We start from the raw sequence: 23,183 nt of genomic DNA on the forward strand, positions 1-23,183 counted from the left end.
TGAAAGGGAATTAAAAGAAGACATGATTATTGGAATTGAAATTGAATTAAAAAGAAATAATCCTTGCATTAAATAATCATAAAAGTATCTGAATGACAAAACTGAACAAAGCAAAGGACATGGAAGAATGAAACCAAGTTAAGAAAACAAACTAGAATGACGAAGTCTTGATGAGGAAATAACTCTTCTCAATGTTCCAATGCTAAGACCAATTGAAAATTAAAATTCTAAAACCTAGAGAGAAAAACCTAAAAAAAGTAAAACTAGATCTAAAACTGTCTCTGAATGAATGTGTTATTTGTTTCTGCATGTTCTCTGACTCTAGTCTGCTGTTCCGGGCCGAAAACTGGGTCGAAATAAGGTCCAAAATCGCCCCCACCGAATTCTGCAGATTATGCAGATTGCACATGTCACGTGATCGCGTCATCCATGCGGATGCGTCATTCGCGCTTTTCCTCGCCACGCGTTCGCGTCGTCCACGCTACCGCGTCGCTTGGGTTTTCCAATCCGCGCAGCCGCGTGAACCATGCGGCCGCGTCACTGCGATTTGCTCTCCTTCGCGCGGTCGCGTGAGCCATGCGACCGCGTCACTTCTCGCTGGTTATCGACTCATTCTTGTGTTCATTCCATTTTTGCTAGCTTCCTTTCCAATCTCCAACTCATTCATGCCCTATAAAGTCTGAAACACTTAACACACAGATTACGGCATCGAATGGAATAAAGGAGAATTAAAATTGAATAATTAAAGTCTCTAGGAAGCAGTTTTTAAACAGGTAATAAATTCCGGGAAGAAATCTAATATGCATGCTAATTTAATGAATAAGTGGGTAAGGATCATGATAAAACCACATAAGTAAACACAATATAAACCATAAAATAGTGGTTTATCAACCTCCCCACACTTAAACATTAGCATGTCCTCATGCTTAATTGAAGGAGATAAGGAAATAAGTATGAACATGTAGAAACTCATGAAATACAGTGCAAACCTATATATATATATATATAAATAAATACAACTATATGATTCTTGTCCACTTGATCAAAAGTAAATAAGCTCTTCAAAACAATTACAAATCAAATTCCACTAATTTTATCATTACACAATAAAATGGATAAAAGTGCAAGAAGATAGCTCATGAAAGTAGGGAACTTGAAAATTCAAGTATTGAACCCTCACTGATAATGTATGTACGCTCTAATCTCTAGTGTATAGGGTGGTCACTCTATCCTTCTCTAATCATGCTTTCTAACTTTTGTTCTTCTCCTAACCAATCAACAATAGTTAATACACCAATGCAAACATCATGAGGTCTTTTCAAGGTTGTAATGGGGCTAAGGCATAGGTAGGGGTGTATATTTGGTCAAGTGTATATTAACCCAAGCTCCAACCTAACTTGTATACACTTAATGTAGTCTTTAAAGTTCATACCTAGCTACCTAGAGTTCCCTTTTTCAATCCCTACTCATGTATCAACTTTGTATTTTGATTCTATCATATGTGCACTGATTTTTGAATTCTGAATTTAACATTGGGGTAATTTTGTCCCGTTATTTATTGATTTTTCATATATTTTTATTTTTATTTTTTTTAAATAAATAAAGCTTATCAATGCACATAGACTTTTCATTTTTATATTTTCACATGAGTAGGTATCCAAATTCCCCTTAAATTTTATGACACATTCCCTTAACAACTTTTGTTCCCACAATTTTCCATACTTAACTAGCACACACAATTCTATCTTAAGCTAACCAAAGATTCAAATTGGGATATACAATTATTTTTTGGCTTAAGGTTAGTAATGTGGTAAAATATCGAACAAATGGGAATTAAAGGCTCAAAGTGGTTAACAAAGTTAATTGAAAAGGGTAGGCTTAATTTGGATGAGTGAGTTTAAACAAATAATGGCCTCAATCATGTGCAAGCATGCAAATATAATAACTATTGGACATATAAGATAAAACAAAATATAGATTACAATCATAGAGAAGTAAACACACAAGAATGAAATAATTATGGTTAAATAATGTAACCATTCATAAAGGCTCAAATCTTTCACAGGTTGTGTGTTCTTTAACTCAAATATCATGTTCTAAATACAACTCAAGCAAATTTATCCTAAGAATTTTTGAAAAATTAGTGAAATTTAGTTCCAAAGATAGATTTTTAAAAGAAACTTATTGTCTTTTCAATCAAGTAGAACATGCATGCAACTATCCTAACCTATGCAATTTACTCTATTCTATAAAGGAAAGAAAATCTAACTAAAATATCCTAATTATTGGTGCTAGAGAAGAGAAATTACCTCCGGAAGTCAGGTACTGACCGATCTCCCCACACTTAAGGCTTTGCACCGTCCTCAATGCCATCTGCCAGGAACAGGGGTGGGCTGGTAGTAGTATCTCCATAGTCGTGGCCGTCATGGCTCCTTGTGCTGGTAAAGGAAGTGGAGTCCGGGGTGTCTGAGTCTCTGAAGTGTCCCTTGAGTAGCTCCTTGAGGTATTTGAATCGGCGCTCGTTACGGCGCTCTCTCATCTTTGCTTTCTGTTCTTGCCGATCCAACCGTTCGATTATCTATTGGAGCAATTTCTCAGTTGTAGATGCTTGTGGTGTTGAAGAAGGATTATCTTCAACTGGAGCAGTAGGAAGGCTTGTAGTGGCTGCTGAGAGTCTGAGGTATTTCCCGTTAGGGACATACTGATCATCCCGTGAAAGCACGGCTTTAGTGTCTCCAGCTCTGTAGGAGACTCCGGTTGCTGAGACAAGATCTGAGACCAAGGCGGGGAGAGGTAAGTTGCCCGCAATTTGTACGTGTTCCATAGCATTCCGGATATGTCTTGAGAGATTCAGAGGTTGGTCTGTAAGGATGCACCATAGTAGAACAGCCATGTCCGCAGTGAAGGAGGACTCATGAGTGCTCGGAAAGGCGTAATGGGACAAGATCTGCCCCCATACGCGAGCCTCCAAGGTAAGTGCTGAAGCCAAGATTCCCTTAGGGCGGGTACGGTGGTATCCGTAGATCCAACGGCTGCCAGGTAATACGATGACTCCGAGAACGGAGTCCCAGTCGAATTGGTATCTCTGGCGCTGAAGGGCGGCTTCTTGAAAAGCGTCCATTCCTGCTGGAATAGGGGGAAGACTCAGAGCTTGCTGAATGGCCTCTTCTGTGATGGGGACTTGCTTCTGCCGGACATAAACAGACTGCAGGGTCGGCATGTAGAAGTTGGAGTAGAACTCAACTACCCAAGAAAGATTGACCTGCCTTGGCTGTTTCCGTAGGAAACCCCATTGTCTTCGCTCAATTTGCGGCTCAACAAAGGTGGCAATATTGGACGGGAGGATAAGAAGGTATTCATTGTTATAATTCCTTTCTGCCAGGATAGGGAACATCTGCTCAGAGTAGCGATTGGGAAACCGCGCAGTGTCCTTTGCTGGAAAGGCTTTCTCCTTTTTGTTAACCTTTATTATCCGCTTAACTCTTTTTATTGAGGGCTTGACTGCGGATGAAGAAGGCTCTGCCACTAATGCTCTTTTAGTTCCTCTTCTTGCTGGTGGTTTGGAAGTTGCTTTCTCCTTTCCTTTCTTGGTGGCCATCCTGAAAGAAGGGAAGAGAAAGTAAATTAAATTCAAAGAGATATACAGCAAGGAAGGAAACGGAGAAGAGGGTGAATGATGCACAGTAAAATGTAGATGACATTAACACATGCTCTCGAGTACATATGAAAAGCCATCAATGGAAATTAGCTAGTGCAGATAAAAACAAGTGAATGCAAGGTGTTTATTGGCATGCTGGCAAAGGGCATGAGTAGCATAGACCAAGCATTACTTCGTAACAAACCATCACATTTGTATTGCCAATTGAATTCAATTAATAAAATAATAAGGAGAATTTGTGAAAAGCAAGCATTGAATAGTAGAGTAAAGTAATGTAGAAAAGTGCATAGGGCTATTTAGGCTTTTTCACAAACACATGGCATGCATGGTAAGTAAGATATAAAAAGTATGAAATTGAACATGCAAGCAATCCCTTAAAAATAATAATAATTGTCAAATAAATTGTAACAAGTCACAAGCATATAATGAGGGATAATGACTCAAAAAATTTCTAGCACCATGTAAAAAGGGAAAGAAGAAGATGAAAAATAAAATAAAAAAAATGAAAAGAAAAAGAAAAGAAAAAGAAAATAAAAATGTATATAATATAATAAGAATGATGGAAAAGAGAAGAAGGAAGAAGAAGGTAAAACCTTGTTAATGGTGGTGAGAGAGATAGAGAGTGAGAGGTGAGATAGAAGGGGGAAAGGGGGAAGGAAGAAATAAGGAGGGAAAAGAAAAATTAGGATTTGGGGGAGAGGAAGATAAGATATGTGGCAATTTTAGGTTGAGCTGTGCGGCGCATGTGACGCGGCCGCTGGGGCACGCGTTTGCGTGGGTACGCGTCAGGTAAGGGGACGCGATCGCGTCGGTCACGCAGTCGCGTGACCCATGTTACGCTGCTGGCGCGAGTGCAGCCTCGCTCCAGCACAACTCTCTGTTCAATTTAATTTAATTGCCAAATTGGGGTGACGCGATCGCGTGGGTCATGCGACCGCGTGAGGGTGCGTCAGAAAATAGATGACGCGGCCGCGTTGGCGACGCGGTCGCGTGACAAGGATTGTGCCTCCAGCACTAATCCAGCATCACGCTCGCACAAAATGTTGATGGGCACCCTTTTACGTCGAAAACTCAGGGCACGCGGCCGCGTGAGGCACGCGGTTGCGTGGGAGGCCATGATTCCCATGCGACGCGAACGCGTCAGGGATGCGGTCGCGTGGGTTGATTTGTGCCATTGGCACGCCTCCAGCCACGCTCCAGCCAGACTCTCTGTTCGTTTATTTGTTTTCTCCACCCCCTTTGCGACGCGGACGCGTCGCTGATGCGATCGCGTCGCGTGGCAAAAATTTTTTTTTTTTGTAATATAAAGACATGTAAATGAAAGAGCACAAAAGCACTAATAAAGATAAGAGTTATGAAAGAAGAAAAACTAAAAGTGAAGAAAAGAACGATCATACCGCGGTGGGTTGTCTCCCACCAAGCACTTTGCTTTAACGTCCGTAAGTTGGACGCTCCACTAGCTCAATCGGCTGCTATGTGGGGATCTTCCAGGCGGAAGATCTCAATCTCCTTATTTTTCTGCACCTTCTCACCATGGTACAGCTTCACGCATTGTCCATTAACCTTAATAAGTTCAGAGCTTGAAGGATGGCTTAGGTGATAAACTCCGTACGGTTCAGCCTTCTCTACTCTGTATGGACCTTCCCATTTTGATCTCAACTTCCTGGGCATGAGCCTTAGTCGAGATTTGTAAAGGAGGACAAAATCTCCAGGTTGGAACTCTTTCTTTTTGATGTTTTGATCATGCACAACTTTCATCTTTTCCTTGTAAATTCTGGAGTTCTCATAAGCTTCTAGGCGAAGGTTCTCCAGTTCCTGCAGTTGCAACTTCCTTTCAGCTCCGGCGTTCTCAATTCCCATGTTGCACTCCTTAACTGCCCAGAAGGCTCTGTGTTCTATTTCAACTGGGAGATGACAAGCTTTGCCATAAATCAAGCGGAAGGGACTCATCCCAATGGTTGTCTTGTATGCTGTTCTATATGCCCACAATGCATCTTGTAGCCTGGTGCTCTAGTCTTTTCTATGAGGCTCTACTATCTTTTGCAAGATACGCTTAATTTCTCTGTTCGACACCTCGGCTTGCCCATTAGTTTGGGGATGGTAAGCAGTTGCAACTTTATGGATTATCCCATGCTTCTTCATCAATCCTGTTAGTCTCTTGTTACAAAAATGGGTGCCTTGATCGCTCACGATCGCTCGTGGTGATCCAAAGCGACATATAATATGGTTTCTCACAAAGAAAACAACAGTGTTAGCATCATCAGTGCGGGGAGGAATTGCTTCCACCCATTTGGAAACATAATCCACAACTAACAATATATAAAAATATCCATTAGAATTTAGAAATGGACCCATGAAGTCAATGCCCCAAACATCAAAAATTTCACAGAAGAGTATATATTGTTGAGGCATCTCATCCCTCTTGGATATATTACCAAATTTCTGGCATGGGGGCCAAGATTTACAAAACTCAGCAGCGTCTCTAAAAAGAGTAGGCCACCAGAATCCGCAGTCTAAGATCTTTCTAGTTGTTCTTTGAGGGCCAAGATGTCCTCCACTCTCAGATGATTGACAGGCCTAAAAATTGGACTGGAATTATGATTGAGGCACACAACGTCTAATTATCTGGTCAGCGCCACATCTCCATAAATATGGGTCATCCCATATATAATATTTAGATTCGCTTTTCAGCTTGTCTCTTTGATGTTTAGAAAAATGTGGAGGAAATGTGCGGCTAAATAAATAATTAGCAACAGGGTGCATACCAAGGGATTACCTCAGATACTGCTTGCAGGTTATCAAAAAGAAAATTATCATCTATAGGAGTAGAATCATCCTTAATATGTTCAAGGCGACTCAAGTGGTCTGCTACTAAATTTTGATTACCACTCCTATCCTTTATTTCTAAATCAAATTCTTGTAACAACAGTATCCAACGTATAAGTCTTGGTTTGGATTCCTTTTTAGCTAATAGATACTTTAGAGCTGCATGGTCCGAATACACTACTACTCTAGTACCAAGTAAATAAGCTCGGAATTTATCCAGAGCAAAAATAATAGCAAGAAGCTCTTTCTCAGTAGTAGTATAATTGGACTGGGCAGTGTCTAAAGTCTTAGACGCATAGGCAATAACAAAGGGGTCCTTACCTTCACGCTGAGCTAGTGCTGCTCCTACGGCATGGTTGGAAGTATCGCACATGATTTCAAACGGTTGGCTCCAGTCGGGTCCTCTCACAATTGGGGTTTGAGTTAGAGCAGTCTTCAGCTTATCAAACGCTTGTTTGCAATCCTCACTGAACTCGAACTCAATATCCTTCTGCAGTAATCTGGATAAGGGAAGTGCCACCTTACTAAAGTCTTTAATAAATCTCCTGTAGAAACCTGCATGGCCAAGGAACGAACGGACTTCCCTCACAGAAGAGGGGTAAGGCAAACTAGAAATAACATTTACCTTTGCTGGGTCTACAGAAATGCCATTATTAGATATCACATGTCCTAATACAATCCCTTGTTTTACCATAAAGTGGCATTTTTCGAAATTCAATACAAGGTTTGTATTAACACATCTATCTAATACTCTAGATAATCCCTCTAAGAAAAGGCTAAAAGAATCACCATAAACGCTAAAATCGTCCATAAAATCTTTCATACAGTCCTCAATAAGATCAGAGAAAAGACTCATCATGCACCTTTGGAAGGTAGCTGGTGCATTGCACAAGCCAAAGGGCATTCTCTTATAAGCATAAGTCCCAAAAGGACATGTAAAAGTAGTCTTTTCCTGATCCTCAGGAGCTATATGAATCTGGAAATAACCTGTGTAACCATCTAAAAAGCAGTAATGTGATTTACCTGACAGGCGATCCAGCATTTGATCAATGAATGGAAGTGGGTAGTGATCCTTACGGGTAGCTTGGTTGAGATGCCTGTAATCAATGCAGACTCTCCAAGCATTCTGAACTCTAGTTGCTATGAGCTCTCCATGCTCACTCTTCACTGTAGTGACTCCAGATTTCTTGGGCACCACTTGTACTGGGCTTACCCATTCACTGTCTGAAATGGGATATATGATACCTGCTTCCAATAGTCTGGTCACTTCCTTTTTGACAACTTCCAAGATGGTGGGATTCAATCTTCTTTGGGGTTGACAGACAGGTCTTGCTCCCTCTTCTAAAAATATTCTGTGCTCACATACTTGAGGGTTGATTCCACCTATGTCTGCCAAACTCCACCCAGTTGCCTTCTTATGCTTCCTCAGTACATCAAGTAACTGCTCTTCTTGTTGAGAAGTCAGTTCCCTTGCAATAATAACCGGAAGCTTCTGCTCATCCTCAAGATAAGCATATTTGAGATGTGGAGGGAGAGGTTTCAATTCTAACTTTTGATCATGGGCGGGCTCTGGATTATCTGGGGCTTGTGAAAATGGCGAAGTGCTCCCATTGTCAGTTAAAAGGGTCCCCACACTTGGACCTTGTCCAGTGTGCCTCTCTTCAAACTCTTCCTTTTGAACTTCAGCCACACTTTCGTCTATGACATCACACTGGAAGATAGAACGATCTTCTGGGGGGTTGTCAATGACTCCATTTAGATTGAAGATTACTATGCGGCCATCTATTTCAAAGGAGTATGTTCCTGAAAAAGCATCCAATTTGAATTTTGATGTCTTCAAGAATGGTCTTCCAAGTAGGATTGATGATGGCTTATTTGAATCATTGTGGGGTATCTCCAAGATATAAAAATCAGTGGAAAATGTGAGCCTTTTAATGTTCACCAAAACATCTTCAGCAACTCCAGCCACTGTAATAATGCTTTTATCTGCGAACACAAAACGAGCTGCCGACCTTTTTAAGGGAGGGAGCCTCAAAACATCATATATAGACAAAGGCATTATACTGACACATGCTCCTAAATAACACATGCAATCATAAATTACTACACCACCAATAGTACAACTAACTATGCAAGGACCTGGATCACTACATTTTTCAGGTAATCCTCCCATTAAAGCAGATATAGAACTACCTAAAGGAATAGTTTCTAATTCATTAATTTTGTCTTTATGGATACATAAGTATTTTAGAAACTTTGCATATTTAGGTACTTGCTGAATAACATCAAAAAGGGGAACAGTTACCTCAACCTTTTTGAATATCTCTACCATTTTAGGATTGGGTTCCAGCTGCTTCCTGGGCTTCCTTGCAAGTTGTGGAAATGGAATAGGAGTAGTGTTGTCTGTGGTGTCTGCGCCTTTTGGTGCTTCCTTCTGTGGTTGAGTTATCTCTTCTTCAGCTATGTCCTGTATATCCTCTTCCTCTTCAACATCTTCGATTTCTACCACCTCTTCAGCTGAGGCGTATTCTGGTGAGCTTGGTTCCTCCTGATTCCTCTCCTGCAGTGCGGTTCCGGACCTCAGGGTGATAGCATTAATGCCTCCCTTTGGACTGAGTAATGGTTGAGAGGGGATTCCAGTGGTGCTTGAAGGTTGGTTACTGAAATTTTGTGCTGATCCAAGCTGTGTCATAAAAGCTTGCAGAGTAGAGGTGAGACCATTCAGACTGGCGTTAATACTATTCATGATGTTACTTTCCATGGTCTGTTGTCTTTTCTCAAAAGATTGTAGTAGATCTTCATTAGAAGATAAAGAAGAATGAGTAAATTGAGAGGTTTGCTGCTGATTGTTCTGTGGTCCTTGGTTTTGCCTTAGGTGAGGTGCCCTGTAAAGTTGATTTTACTGCCTGTTGTTGTTATTATTCCACCTCTGATTTCCCTGATTATCTCTGCCTTCCTTGTTATTGTTGTCCCTCCAATTCTGGTTTGAATTGTCCTGCCATCCATGGTTATTATTTCCACTTTGATTGTACCCTTGGTTGGGGCGGTCATAGAAGTTGTGAGTGGATGCCACCATGTTGTCTTCTTGTTGGAGCTGCGGGCATTCATCAGTGTAATGGCTATAATCAGCACAGATTTCGCAAATTCTTTGTGGGACTAGTTGTTGGTTTTGCTGTGGTGGAGGAGGTTGAGCTTGCTGAGCTTGTTGATTCAACTGCATTTGTTTCAGCAAGTTGGTCATTTCACAGATGCTTTGAGTTAGAGCAGCAGTTTCTCCGCTAGAAGATACTTCTGCAACAGCTTTTGAACGGCCTTGCTTTTGTCTGTGGTTCCTAGTGGATTCAGCTAAATCACTTATCAATTGCCAAGCTTCATCAGTGGTCTTGTACTTCTTCATAGACCCATTGCTGGCACTTTCCAGTATGGTCTTATCTTGGGGCCTCATAGCCTGTGTAATATAGCTACGTAGTACGATCTTGTCAATCATGTGATGGGGGAATACTTCCAGAAGATTATTGAAGCGCTCCCAATATTCAAAGAGAGTCTCATTGTCATCCTGAACAATTGTGGAGATATCCTTCCTTAGCTTATCAGTAACTTCAGATGGAAAGAATTTCTCCAGAAACTCCTTTCTGAGTGTATCCCAGTTGGATACATTTGCTAGAGGTTGAGTGTAGTACCACTCTCTTGCTTTTCCCTCAAGAGAAAACGGAAAAGCTTTCAGCAGAATTGAAGTTTCATCAGTGCCATCACGCCTGACAGTAGAACAAGCTGCCTGGAAATCTCTCAAGTGCCTGATAGGCTATTGAGCAAGTAGGCCATGAAACTTGGGCATCAAATTTAGTAGGCGGGCTTGATTTCAAAATCTGTAGCTACCGCTGGATGATGCGCTTGAAACGGTTGCATTGTAAAATTAGGGGCTCCTTCCTCCTGGATGGTAACTCTCCTAGCTGCCATGTTTTCTGCGCATAAAACAACCGAATCAGTAGAACAGGGGCTGGTTTCTTCCTCAGATTCACTTTCAGATCCTTCCTCAAGCGGGCTAACCGACGTTGTTCTCGCCTTATTCGTGAAATTGTCCTTTCAATTTTAGGATCGAATATTAGCAAGCGTGGCTCAGGAAGTGAACGCGTCATTTGACGGAAGAAACATGCAGCTCATAGTAGGAAAATAAAATAAAATGCAAATAAATAAATTCTAATTAATAAAATTAGCACTCTATTGCAACTCCCCAGCAACGGTGCCAAAAATTGATGAGACGCAGAAGTTGGTGAATTAAAAATTATTAAAATAGTTACGTTGCAAGTATAGTTCTTAACTCACCGAAAATCTGCCTATCAATTTAGAAATATGTCACAGAGAGTTAAATTAAAAATTACTGGGAGTTTTAAGTCCCAGGTCGTCTCCCAACGAGTTGCAGAAAAGTGTGCTATCTTATTAATCAGATGTTCCAAAAAGTTGAGCTAAGTAAATTGGAATGTAAATTGAAGAAATTTAAATAATATGAATAAATGCCTTGACTGGGAGTTGATTGGTTGGAATTTCTACTATTGATGGAGTGATTGTAAGATTAATTTATAATTAATGGTTGTTCTGTTTGGTTATCCTTTACTAAGTAAGAGAAAGTCAAACAAGCTGGAATGCCAGATCTGTTCACAAGTTGCAACCCACTTATTTCAAAGGGATTGGCGTTGGTGAAAGGATAGCAATCCAACATTTAACCCAATTACAAATTTTTCTTCAATCCTTCCAACTCAAGAGTTCCTTGTAATCAACTCCCCATCAAGTAAGGAAACTACTCACGCATTGTAAATAAAGAATCCATAGCACATGAAAGGGAATGAAAAGAAGACATGATTATTGGAATTGAAATTGAATTAAAAAGAAATAATCTTTGCATTAAATAATCAAAAAAGTATCTGAATGACAAAATTGAACAAAGCAAAGGACATGGAAGAATGAAAACAAGTTAAGAAAACAAACTAGAATGACGAAGTCTTGATGAGGAAATAACTCTTCTCAATGTTCCAATGCTAAGACCAATTGAAAATTAAAATTCTAAAACCTAGAGAGAAAAACCTAAAAAAGTAAAACTAGATCTAAAACTGTCTCTGAATGAATGTGTTATTTGTTTCTGCATGTTCTCTGACTCTAGTCTACTGTTCCGGGCCGAAAACTGGGTCGAAATAGGGTCCAAAATCGCCCCCAATGAATTCTGCAGATTATGCAGATCGCACATATCACGCGATCGCGTCATCCATGCGGATGCGTCATTCGCGCTTTTCCTCGCCACGCGTTCGCGTCGTCCACGCTACCGCGTCGCTTGGGTTTTCCAATCCGCACGGCCGCGTGAACCATGCGACCGCGTCACTGCAATTTGCTCTCCTTCGCGCGGTCGCGTGAGCCATGCGACCGCGTCACTTCTCGCTGGTTATCTCCTCAAATTCTTGTGTTCCTTCTATATTTGCTAGCTTCCTTTCCAATCTCCAACTCATTCATGCCCTATAAAGTCTGAAACACTTAACACACAGATTACGGCATCGAATGGAATAAAGGAGAATTAAAATTGAATAATTAAAGTCTCTAGGAAGCAGTTTTCAAACAGGTAATAAATTCCGGGAAGAAATCTAATATGCATGCTAATTTAATGAATAAGTGGGTAAGGATCATGATAAAACTACATAATTAAACACAATATAAACCATAAAATAGTGGTTTATCAACCTCCCCACACTTAAACATTAGCATGTCCTCATGCTTAATTGAAGGAGATAAGGAAATAAGTATGAACATGTAGAAACTCATGAAATGCAATGCAAACCTATATATATATATAAATAAATGCAACTATATGATTCTTGTCCACTTGATCAAAAGTAAATAAGCTCTTCAAAATAATTACAAATCAAATTCCACTAATTTTATCATTACACAATAAAATGGATAAAAGTGCAAGAAGATAGCTCATGAAAGTAGGGAACTTGAAAATTCAAGTATTGAACCCTCACTGATAATGTATGTACGCTCTAATCTCTAGTGTATAGGGTGGTCACTCTATCCTTCTCTAATCATGCTTTCTAACTTTTGTTCTTCTCCTAACCAATCAACAATAGTTAATACACTAATGCAAACATCATGAGGTCTTTTCAAGGTTGTAATGGGGCTAAGGCATAGGTAGGGGTGTATATTTGGTCAAGTGTGCTAATAAATTGAATCTTTAATTAACCCAAGCTCCAACCTAACTTCTATACACTTAATGTAGTCTTTAAAGTTCATACCTAGCTACCCAGAGTTTCCTTTTTCAATCCCTACTCATGTATCAACTTCGTATTTTGATTCTATCATATGTGCACTGATTTTTGAATTCTGAATTTAACATTGGGGTAATTTTGTCCCCTTATTTATTGATTTTTCATATATATATATATATATATATATATATATATATATATATATATATATGTATATATTTATTTATTTTAAAAAAATAAATAAAGCTTATCAATGCACATAGATTTTTCATTCTTATATTTTCACATGAGTAGGTATCCAAATTCCCCTTAAATTTTATGACACATTCCCTTAACAACTTTTGTTCCCATAATTTCCCATACTTAACTAGCACACACAATTCTATCTTAAGCTAACCAAAGATTCAAATTGGGATATACAATTGTTTTTCGGCTTAAGGTTAGTAATGTGGTAAAATATCGAACAAATGGGAATTAAAGGCTCAAAGTGGTTAACAAAGGTAATTGAAAAGGGTAGGCTTAATTTGGATGAGTGAGTTTAAACAAATAATGGCCTCAATCATGTACAAGCATGCAAATATAATAACTATTGGACGTATAAGATAAAACAAAATATAGATTACAATCATAGAGAAGTAAACACATAAGAATAAAATAATTATGGTTAAATAATGTAACCATTCATAAAGGCTCAAATCTTTCACAGGTTGTGTGTTCTTTAACTCAAATATCATGTTCCAAATACAACTCAAGCAAATTTATCATAAGAATTTTTGAAAAATTAGTGAAATTTAGTTCCAAAGATAGATTTTTAAAAGAAACTTATTGTCTTTTTAATCAAGTAGAACATGCATGCAACTATCCTAACCTATGCAATTTATTCTATTCTATAAAGGAAAGAAAATCTAACTAAAATATCCTAATTATTGGTGCTAGAGAAGAAAAATTACCTCTGGAAGTCAGGTACTGACCGACCTCCCCGCACTTAAGGCTTTGCACCGTCCTCGGTGCCATCTGCCAGGAACAGGGGTGGGCTGGTAGCAGTATCTCCACAGTCGGGGCCGTCATGGCTCCCTGTGCTAGTAAAGGAAGTGGAGTCCGGGGTGTCTGAGTCTCTGAAGTGTCCCTTGAGTAGCTCCTTGAGGTGTTTGAATCGGTGCTCGTTACGGCGCTCTCTCATCTTTGCTTTCTGTTCTTGCCGATCCAACCGTTCGATTATCTGTTGGAGCAATTTCTCAGTTGTAGATACTTGTGGTGTTGAAGAAGGATTATCTTCAACTGGAGCAGTAGGAAGGCTTGTAGTGGCTGCTGAGAGTCTGAGGTATTTCCCGTTAGGGACATACTGATCATCCTGTGGAAGCACGGCTTTGGTGTCTGATGACAAGTCATCTTAGCCTAGTTTCACTAGCCTTTTTCTTTTGTTTTCAATAGAATTATGCACTTTCTTGAGCCAAAAGCAAGCCAATTGGGTAGATTTTCATGTTTCCTTTGATTTAATCAACCATGTATGAATTCATGCTATTTCATGAGGTTTTGTGCTATAATTGTCACATATTATGAAAGAATGAATATCTCATGATTTTGAGCATAGCTTTAATGTGTTTGGTTGATTAATGATAGGTGAAGAAAGCTTGGCGAAAGGTTGATGCAAGAAGGAAGGGCTAGGAGGAAGAGAGAACAAAAAGTTTAAGCAAAAGTTTGCCTCAAACTTTAGCTCAAACTTTTGGATTAATTATGAACCAGGAAGTAAAAGCCGGAGCAAAAGTTAGACCCCTAACTTTTTGGCTAACTTTTGGCATGAAAAACACTCCCTGGATGCACAAAAAGTTTGCGCCAACGTTAGACCCCTAACTTTTTGGCTAATGTTGGCGCATGAAAAATACTCCCTGAACTAGCAAAAGTTTGCGCCAACGTTAGCCTCTAACTTTTTGGCTAACGTTGGCGCCATGAATAACCAAGGGGAGGCCAACGTTGGAGCAAAAGTTAGACCCCTAACTTTTGCCCCAACGTTGGTATCAACAAAACAAGGGTGCTGATGTGAAAAGTTGGAGCAAAAGTTAGACCCCTAACTTTTACTCCAACTTTTACTCAAGCTTTCATGATTCCAACCCGGTTCAATTCGGTTCTTCTCCAAACTCCAAGAGCAATCAACCAAGGCCTCTCTCAACCCAATTCCACCAAGAGCAAAGGCCCAATTGAAGGCTTGAAGACCATTTGAAGAAAGTGTATAAATAGATTTGAATTTAAGTTTTAGTGGAGCTCCCCTTTTAGTTTTGCAGAATAGCTTTCTTTTCGGTTTTGCTTGGAGCTCACTTTTATTTTTCTTAGCATTGTTGTTTTAATTCAAGAGAATTTGGGAGGAGAATTGATCTCTCTTCTTCCTTGTTCTTGCCCAGCACTCTTTACTTTTCTTGTCTTGGATTTTGGGTGGAGAGTTGAAGAAATTCTGTTTCAATCTCACCTTGGGATCTTGTTTAATTTTCTGCTTAATTGAATTTCAGTTTCGGTTCATTGTTCTTCATCTACTTTCTTTTCAATTTACAATCTCCTTTGCAATTGTTCTTGTTGGATCTAGGAAGGCATTGAGATCTAGACTTGGTTTTCTAGTCTCTTGGGTCCTGAGATCTGAATTCTCAATTTACATCCTCTGTTTACTGTTTTCATGCTCATTTTACTTTTCTGTTTTAAGATCCAGTTTGATTCAAGACATCCTTTACTTCTCTCTTTGTTGCAATTTACTTTTCCTCGTTTAATTCCTGCAAATCCAACTCCCAATTCCCTTTACAATTCAAGCCGTTTACATTTCTTGCATTTTAAGATTCTGCAATTTACATTTCTTGCGTTCGAAGTTTCTGCCATTTAATTTCTTGTTCTTTAAGATTCAGCACTTTAAATTTTAGTTCTCTTTAATTTCATGCCAATTACCCATTCCCTTTACTTTCTATGCAATTTAAATCCTACAAATCACAAATCTCTCAACCAAATCTTGATTTACTTGACTAAATTAACCACTAAACTAAAATTGCTCAATCCTTCAATCCCTGTGGGATCGACCTCACTCCCGTGAGTTATTATTACTTGATGAGACCCGGTACACTTGCCGGTTAGATTTGGGTGTTTCGGAGGAATTCGTTTTTCCGCGAAAATATCCCATCAAGTTTTTGGCGCCGTTGCCAGGGATTGATTAGATTGACAATGATTAAGTGAGGTGGTGATCTAGATCTAGCATTTTTATTTCCTGTTTCTTTAATTTTTGACTAACCCACTAACTGTTTGAAGTTTTGTCTCAACTGACTACACTCAATTTGCAAAAGTATCACTGTGTGTTCCGTTGTTGATTTATATGTCATAGGGAAGAAGAGCAGCCAAAGGGAAGGATATCATTGAAGAAGGAGTTTCTGAGAAAGAAGAACACCACAACATGAAACCGCAAATCATTACATTAATCAAGAACAATTGTTCCTATGGTGGAACTCCACTGGAGAATCCTAAACAGCACCTATCCAATTTTCTGAGAACTTGTGGTGCTGTCAATCTCGATAGTGTAAATCATGATACCTATAAGCTCTTGTTATTTCCTTTCTCACTAAAGGATGAGGCTGCACAATGGCTTGAAACTTTTCCCCAAGGAAGTATCACTAGTTGGGATGATTTGGTTGCCAAATTTCTAGCCAAATTCTCCTCATCCCAACAAAACATCAAGATGAAAGAGGGAATGCATCCATTCATACAAGGAGAGGAAGAACCATTGTTCAAAGCATGGGAAAGATACAAGAAAGCAAATGACAAAGTGGGTTTCCAAGCGTTCTATGAAGGATTAACCCCAGAAACAAGAAGAGCAGTGGATTACTTCTCAGATGACCTACTCAAAGCAACAGTAGCTGGCCAAGGAACTGCAGAGTTCAATGACAAGAGAGCCAATAACCAACACTCATTTGAGACCCCACAGAATGCAATTTCAGAAAAGGAAGTAATGAATCTTGAAGGAGTGAGGGCAATCATGAATCAAAACAAACAACTATACCAGCAAACTCAACAACAATTAGAGTCAATAGCTAGACAAATTGATTTTCTACATTCTGCCACAGTGAATGCACAATTTCCACCATGGAAGCCACATTCTTATCTAAGAATGAGGGAATCTCAACATCAGGAACAAAGGGACTTCAACTACAACAACCTCAATTTCCCAAACTTGCAAAAACCACACTGCCCACCCTTCCAACCTCAGATACCTCACAACCAACAAATTTCACAACACTCTCATAGGATCACCAATTTGGAGATCTTAATAGAGAAAATGATGACACATCAAGAGATGATAAGTAAACACCAGGAGGCCTCACTCGGGAGAATTGAGAGGCAAATGGAACAACTAGCTAAGAATCTCACAGAAATGAGTGAGAAAAGGGCTAAAGGAAAAGAATCACTCATCCAGGATGAGCATCACAAAGCAAAGCCTCACTTAGGAGGACAAGGGGACAAGGAGAAGGAAGCTCAGAATCTGAACTAAGCAAGCACAGAGGATGTCAAGCTAGTGACAATAAAAGAGCGCTTGTTGGGAGGCAACCCAACCTGAGGTAGTTTTCCTTTCATAGCTATTTCAATAAAAAGGTTAATTAGTTTATCTACATTGCAAGAAGCTAAGTTTGGTGTTGCACACCAAAACAATATAAGGGAGAATGAAGGATTCTAGGTTTGGTGTTCCACCAAAAATTTCATCATAAAACGCATTCTCACTTTCTGCATAATGCTAGCTTCAAGCATGTAGACAAACTAGTTAACTATTCTGCTGTTTTCAGTTTTACTGCTTTTGAAAAAGAAAAAAAAATTTATCACACATGGTTAATTTGATGTATGAAAATCATTGGCAAGGTACTAAGTTTGGTGTTCCCACACCAAAGTAAGTACAAAGGCCCACAAATAAATCATGCATGCTAACCATTTTCCAAGTGCTTGGGGAACAAGCAACTTTCAATATCATTGCAGAGGTCCATACAAGCTTTTGGAAGGATTAAGCATCATCAACCAAAGAAATAAAAGAGGAATGTGTGGATCAGTGATGATGATGATGAGGAGTAAAGCAAGCAAACTCCAAAAGGTTGTATTGTTAAGTGATTATCTTACATCAAACACTGCTATGATTGAGAGTGGTTTAGTTTCCCTGATTATCTGTCTGTTTAGCATGATTTCTTTTCTGTAATTCAATAAGCAAGATGCTTGACCATTCACAACATTTTTCTCTTCAAAACTTGTTTGCACTCAATGTTCAAAAAAATTGCATCACATGAAAGTTCTTTGAAAAGAAGGATTGAGGAATTAAACAATTTTGAGGCAAGCAAAAGATTAGGAGAAGTGGTGGTTCTAGTTGTATGATTATGTATTGAGGTTGCATGCTTGTGAAAACTTGCATGGGAGCTCATAGGCGGGACATGAAGTTCAAAGAAGTATTGTGGAGATTCTCAAAAATTTATTGATCCAAGAAGCAGCAAACAAAACAAAAGAAAGAAAAAGAAAATACAAAAGCAAAAAGAACATGGCCCAAGGCTCTGAGCATCAATTACTAGGCAGAAAAAGAAAGAAGAAACAAAACTCAAAGAGTTGTTAGCCTAGTAAATGCTTGTGGTTGAGCTGTGTCAAGGAAAGAGGCTTGAGCAAGTAAATCTTTAGGGGTGCTTTAACACCTAATACCTTAAAACCAACTGGTTTAGGAGTATTGATTGAAAGCTTATCTAAAGAGCCGCTTTGAGACATGACACTTAGAGTCAAGGCCAAAGCACAGAAACTATAAGCTGCTTCAAGGTGACTACATATAAAGAGATCTCCATGATACCATTTGGATGAAAATCCTAAGACCTAAGACTCCCAATATGTGAGGACTAGTAAGCACTGAAGCCCTTGCATGAGCATATGATTTAGAATTTACCCCACTGTTACTTGATCACTTCACTCACAGGACCTTACAATTTATTCTTCAATCCGTCTTAATTGAAAGAACCTTTGAGCAAAATTCATTCCTTGCTTGGGGACAAGCAAGCTTTAAGTTTGGTGTTGTGATGACAATTCATCTTAGCCTAGTTTCACTAGCCTTTTTCTTTTGTTTTCAATAGAATTATGCACTTTCTTGAGCCAAAAGCAAGCCAATTGGGTAGATTTTCATGTTTCCTTTGATTTAATCAACCATGTATGAATTCATGCTATTTCATGAGGTTTTGTGCTATAATTGTCACATATTATGAAAGAATGAATATCTCATGATTTTGAGCATAGCTTTAATGTGTTTGGTTGATTAATGATAGGTGAAGAAAGCTTGGAGAAAGGTTGATACAAGAAGGAAGGGCTAGGAGGAAGAGAGAACAAAAAGTTTAAGCAAAAGTTTGCCTCAAACTTTAGCTCAAACTTTTGGATTAATTATGAACCAGGAAGTAAAAGCTGGAGCAAAAGTTAGACCCCTAACTTTTTGGCTAACTTTTGGCATGAAAAACACTCCCTGGATGCACAAAAAGTTTGCGCCAACGTTAGACCCCTAACTTTTTGGCTAATGTTGGCGCATGAAAAATACTCCCTGAACTAGCAAAAGTTTGCGCCAACGTTAGCCTCTAACTTTTTGGCTAACGTTGGCGCCATGAATAACCAAGGGGAGGCCAACGTTGGAGCAAAAGTTAGACCCCTAACTTTTTCCCCAACGTTGGTATCAGCAAAACAAGGGTGCTGATGTGAAAAGTTGGAGCAAAAGTTAGACCCCTAACTTTTACTCTAACTTTTACTCAAGCTTTCATGATTCCAACCCGGTTCAATTCGGTTCTTCTCCAAACTCCAAGAGCAATCAACCAAGGCCTCTCTCAACCCAATTCCACCAAGAGCAAAGGCCCAATTGATGGCTTGAAGACCATTTGAAGAAAGTGTATAAATAGATTTGAATTTAAGTTTTAGTGGAGCTCCCCTTTTAGTTTTGCAGAATAGCTTTCTTTTCGGTTTTGCTTGGAGCTCACTTTTATTTTTCTTAGCATTGTTGTTTTAATTCAAGAGAATTTGGGAGGAGAATTGATCTCTCTTCTTCCTTGTTCTTGCCCAGCACTCTTTACTTTTCTTGTCTTGGATTTTGGGTGGAGAGTTGAAGAAATTTTGTTTCAATCTCACCTTGGGATCTTGTTTAATTTTCTGCTTAATTGAACTTCAGTTTCGGTTCATTGTTCTTCATCTACTTTCTTTGCAATTTAAAATCTCCTTTGCAATTGTTCTTGTTGGATCTAGGAAGGCATTGAGATCTAGACTTGGTTTTCTAGTCTCTTGGGTCCTGAGATCTGAATTCTCAATTTACATCCTCTGTTTACTGTTTTCATGCTCATTTTACTTTTCTGTTTTAAGATCCGGTTTGATTCAAGACATCCTTTACTTCTCTCTTTGTTGCAATTTACTTTTCCTCATTTAATTCCTGCAAATCCAACTCCCAATTCCCTTTACAATTCAAGCCATTTACATTTCTTGCATTTTAAGATTCTGCAATTTACATTTCTTGCGTTCTAAGTTTCTGCCATTTAATTTCTTGTTCTTTAAGATTCAACACTTTAAATTTGAGTTCTCTTTAATTTCATGCCAATTACCCATTCCCTTTACTTTCTATGCAATTTAAATTCTACAAATCACAAATCTCTCAACCAAATCTTGATTCGCTTGACTAAATTAACCACTAAACTAAAATTGCTCAATCCTTCAATCCCTGTGGGATCGACCTCACTCCCGTGAGTTATTATTACTTGATGCGACCCGGTGCACTTGCCGGTTAGATTTGGGTGTTTCGGAGGAATTCATTTTTCCGCGAAAATATCCCATCAGTGTCTCTAGCTCTGTAGGAGACTCCGGCTGCTGAGACAAGATCTGAGACCAAGGCGGGGAAAGGTAAGTTGCCCGCAATTTGTACGTGTTCCATAGCATTCTGGATATGTCTTGAGAGATTCAGAGGTTGGTTTGTAAGGATGCACCATAGTAGAATAGCCATGTCCGCAGTGAAGGAGGACTCATGAGTGCTCGGAAAGACGTAATGGGACATGATCTGCGCCCATACGCGAGCCTCCAAGGTAAGTGCTGAAGCCAAGATTCCCTTAGGGCGGGTACGGTGGTATCCGTAGATCCAACGGCTGCCAGGTAATGCGATGACTCCGAGAACAGAGTCCCAGTCGAATTGGTATCTCTTGCGCTGAAGGGCGGCTTCTTGAAAAGCGTCCATTCCTACTGGAATAGGGGGAAGACTCAGAGCTTGCTGAATGGCCTCTTCTGTGATGGGGACTTGCTTCTGCCGGACATAAACAGACTGCAGGGTCGGCATGTAGAAGTTGGAGTAGAACTCAACTACCCAAGAAAGATTGACCTACCTTGGCTGTTTCCGTAGGAAACCCTATTGTCTTCGCTCAATTTGCGACTCAACAAAGGTGGCAATATTGGACGGGAGGATAAGAAGGTATTCATTGTTATAATTCCTTTCTGCCAGGATAGGGAACATCTGCTCACAGTAGCGATTGGGAAATCGCACAGTGTCCTTTGCTGGAAAGGCTTTCTCCTTTTTGTCAACCTTTATTATCTGCTTAACTCTTTTTGTTGAGGGCTTGACTGCGGGTGAAGAAGGCTCTGCCACTAATGCTCTTTTAGTTCCTCTTCTTGCTGGTGGTTTGGAAGTTGCTTTCTCCTTTCCTTTCTTGGTGGCCATCCTGAAAGAAGGGAAGAGAAAGTAAATTAAATTCAAAGAGATATACAGCAAGGAAGGAAACGAAGAAGAGGGTGAATGATGCACAGTAAAATGTAGATGACATTAACACATGCTCTCGAGTACATATGAAAAGTCATCAATGGAAAATAGCTAGTGCAGATAAAAACAAGTGAATGCAAGGTGTTTATTGGCATGCTGGCAAAGGGCATGAGTAGCATAGACCAAGCATTACTTCGTAACAAACCATCACGTTTGTATTGACAATTGAATTCAATTAATAAAATAATAAGGAGAATTTGTGAAAAGCAAGCATTGAATAGTAGAGTAAAGTAATGTAGAAAAGTGCATAGAGCTATATAGGCTTTTTCACAAACACATGGCATGCATGGTAAGTAAGATATAAAAAGTATGAAATTGAACATGCATGCAATCCCTTAAAAATAATAATAATTGTCAAATAAATTGTAACAAGTCACAAGCATATAATGAGGGATAATGACTCAAAAAATTTCTAGCACCATGTAAAAAGGGAAAGAAGAAGATGAAAAATAAAATAAAAAAATGAAAAGAAAAAGAAAATAAAAATGTATATAATATAATAAGAATGATGGAAAAGAGAAGAAGGAAGAAGAAGGTAAAACCTTGTTAATGGTGGTGAGAATGATAGAGAGTGAGAGGTGAGATAGAAGGGGGAAGGGGGAAGGAAGAAATAAGGAGGGAAAAGAAAAATTAGGATTTGGGGGAGAGGAAGATAAGATATGTGGCAATTTTAGGTTGAGCTGTGCGGCGCATGCGACGCGGCCGCGTGGGGCACGCGTTCGCGTGGGTGCGCGTTAGGTAAGGGGACGCAATCGCGTCGGTCACGCGGTCGCGTGACCCATGTTACGCTGCTGGCGCGAGTGCAGCCTCACTCCAGCACAACTCTCTGTTCAATTTAATTTAATTGCCAAATTGGGGTGACGCGATCGCGTGGGTCACGCGACCACGTGAGGGTGCGTCAGAAAATAGATGACGCGGTCGCGTGACAAGGATTGTGCCTCCAGCACCAATCCAGCATCATGCTCGCACAAAATGTTGATGTGCACCCTTTTACGTCGAAAACTCAGGGCACGCGGCCGCGTGGGGCACGCGGTCGCGTGGGAGGCCATGATTCCCATGCGACGCGAACGCGTCAGGGACGCGGTCACGTGGGTCGATTTGTGCCATTGGCACGCCTCCAGCCATGCTCCAGCCAGACTCTCTGTTCATTTATTTGTTTTCTCCACCCCCTTTGTGACGCGGACGCGTCGCTGATGCGATCGCGTCGCATGGCAAAAAATTTTTTTTTTTTGTAATATAAAGACATGTAAATGAAAGATCACGAAAGCACTAATAAAGAGAAGAGTTATGAAAGAAGAAAAACTAAAAGTGAAGAAAAGAATGATCTTACCGCGGTGGGTTGTCTCCCACAAAGCACTTTGCTTTAACGTTCGTAAGTTGGACGCTCCACTAGCTCAATCGGCTACTATGTGGGGATCTTCCAGGCGGAAGATCTCAAGCTCCTTATTTTTCTGCACCTTCTCACCATGGTACAGCTTCAGGCATTGTCCATTAACCTTAATAAGTTCAGAGCTTGAAGGATGGCTTAGGTGATAAACTCCGTACGGTTCAGCCTTCTCTACTCTGTATGGACCTTCCCATTTTGATCTCAACTTACCGAGCATGAGCCTTAGTCGAGATTTGTAAAGGTGGGAAAAATCTCCAG

General features: G+C 39.7%; 1 non-coding gene across 1 annotated transcript; it reads left to right on the top strand.

Annotated features, from left to right (window-relative positions):
* The first annotated feature begins 9,965 nt into the window (after positions 1–9,965).
* LOC148550980 (small nucleolar RNA R71) lies at positions 9,966–10,073 on the top strand. The gene has a single exon (XR_015893944.1). It is a non-coding gene; the product is annotated as a small nucleolar RNA R71 (small nucleolar RNA).
* Positions 10,074–23,183: the final 13,110 nt, after the last annotated feature.

Source organism: Arachis ipaensis, chromosome B7 (assembly GCF_059453495.1).
Source record: "Arachis ipaensis isolate K30076 ecotype BB chromosome B7, ASM5945349v1, whole genome shotgun sequence".
NCBI lineage: Eukaryota > Viridiplantae > Streptophyta > Magnoliopsida > Fabales > Fabaceae > Arachis > Arachis ipaensis.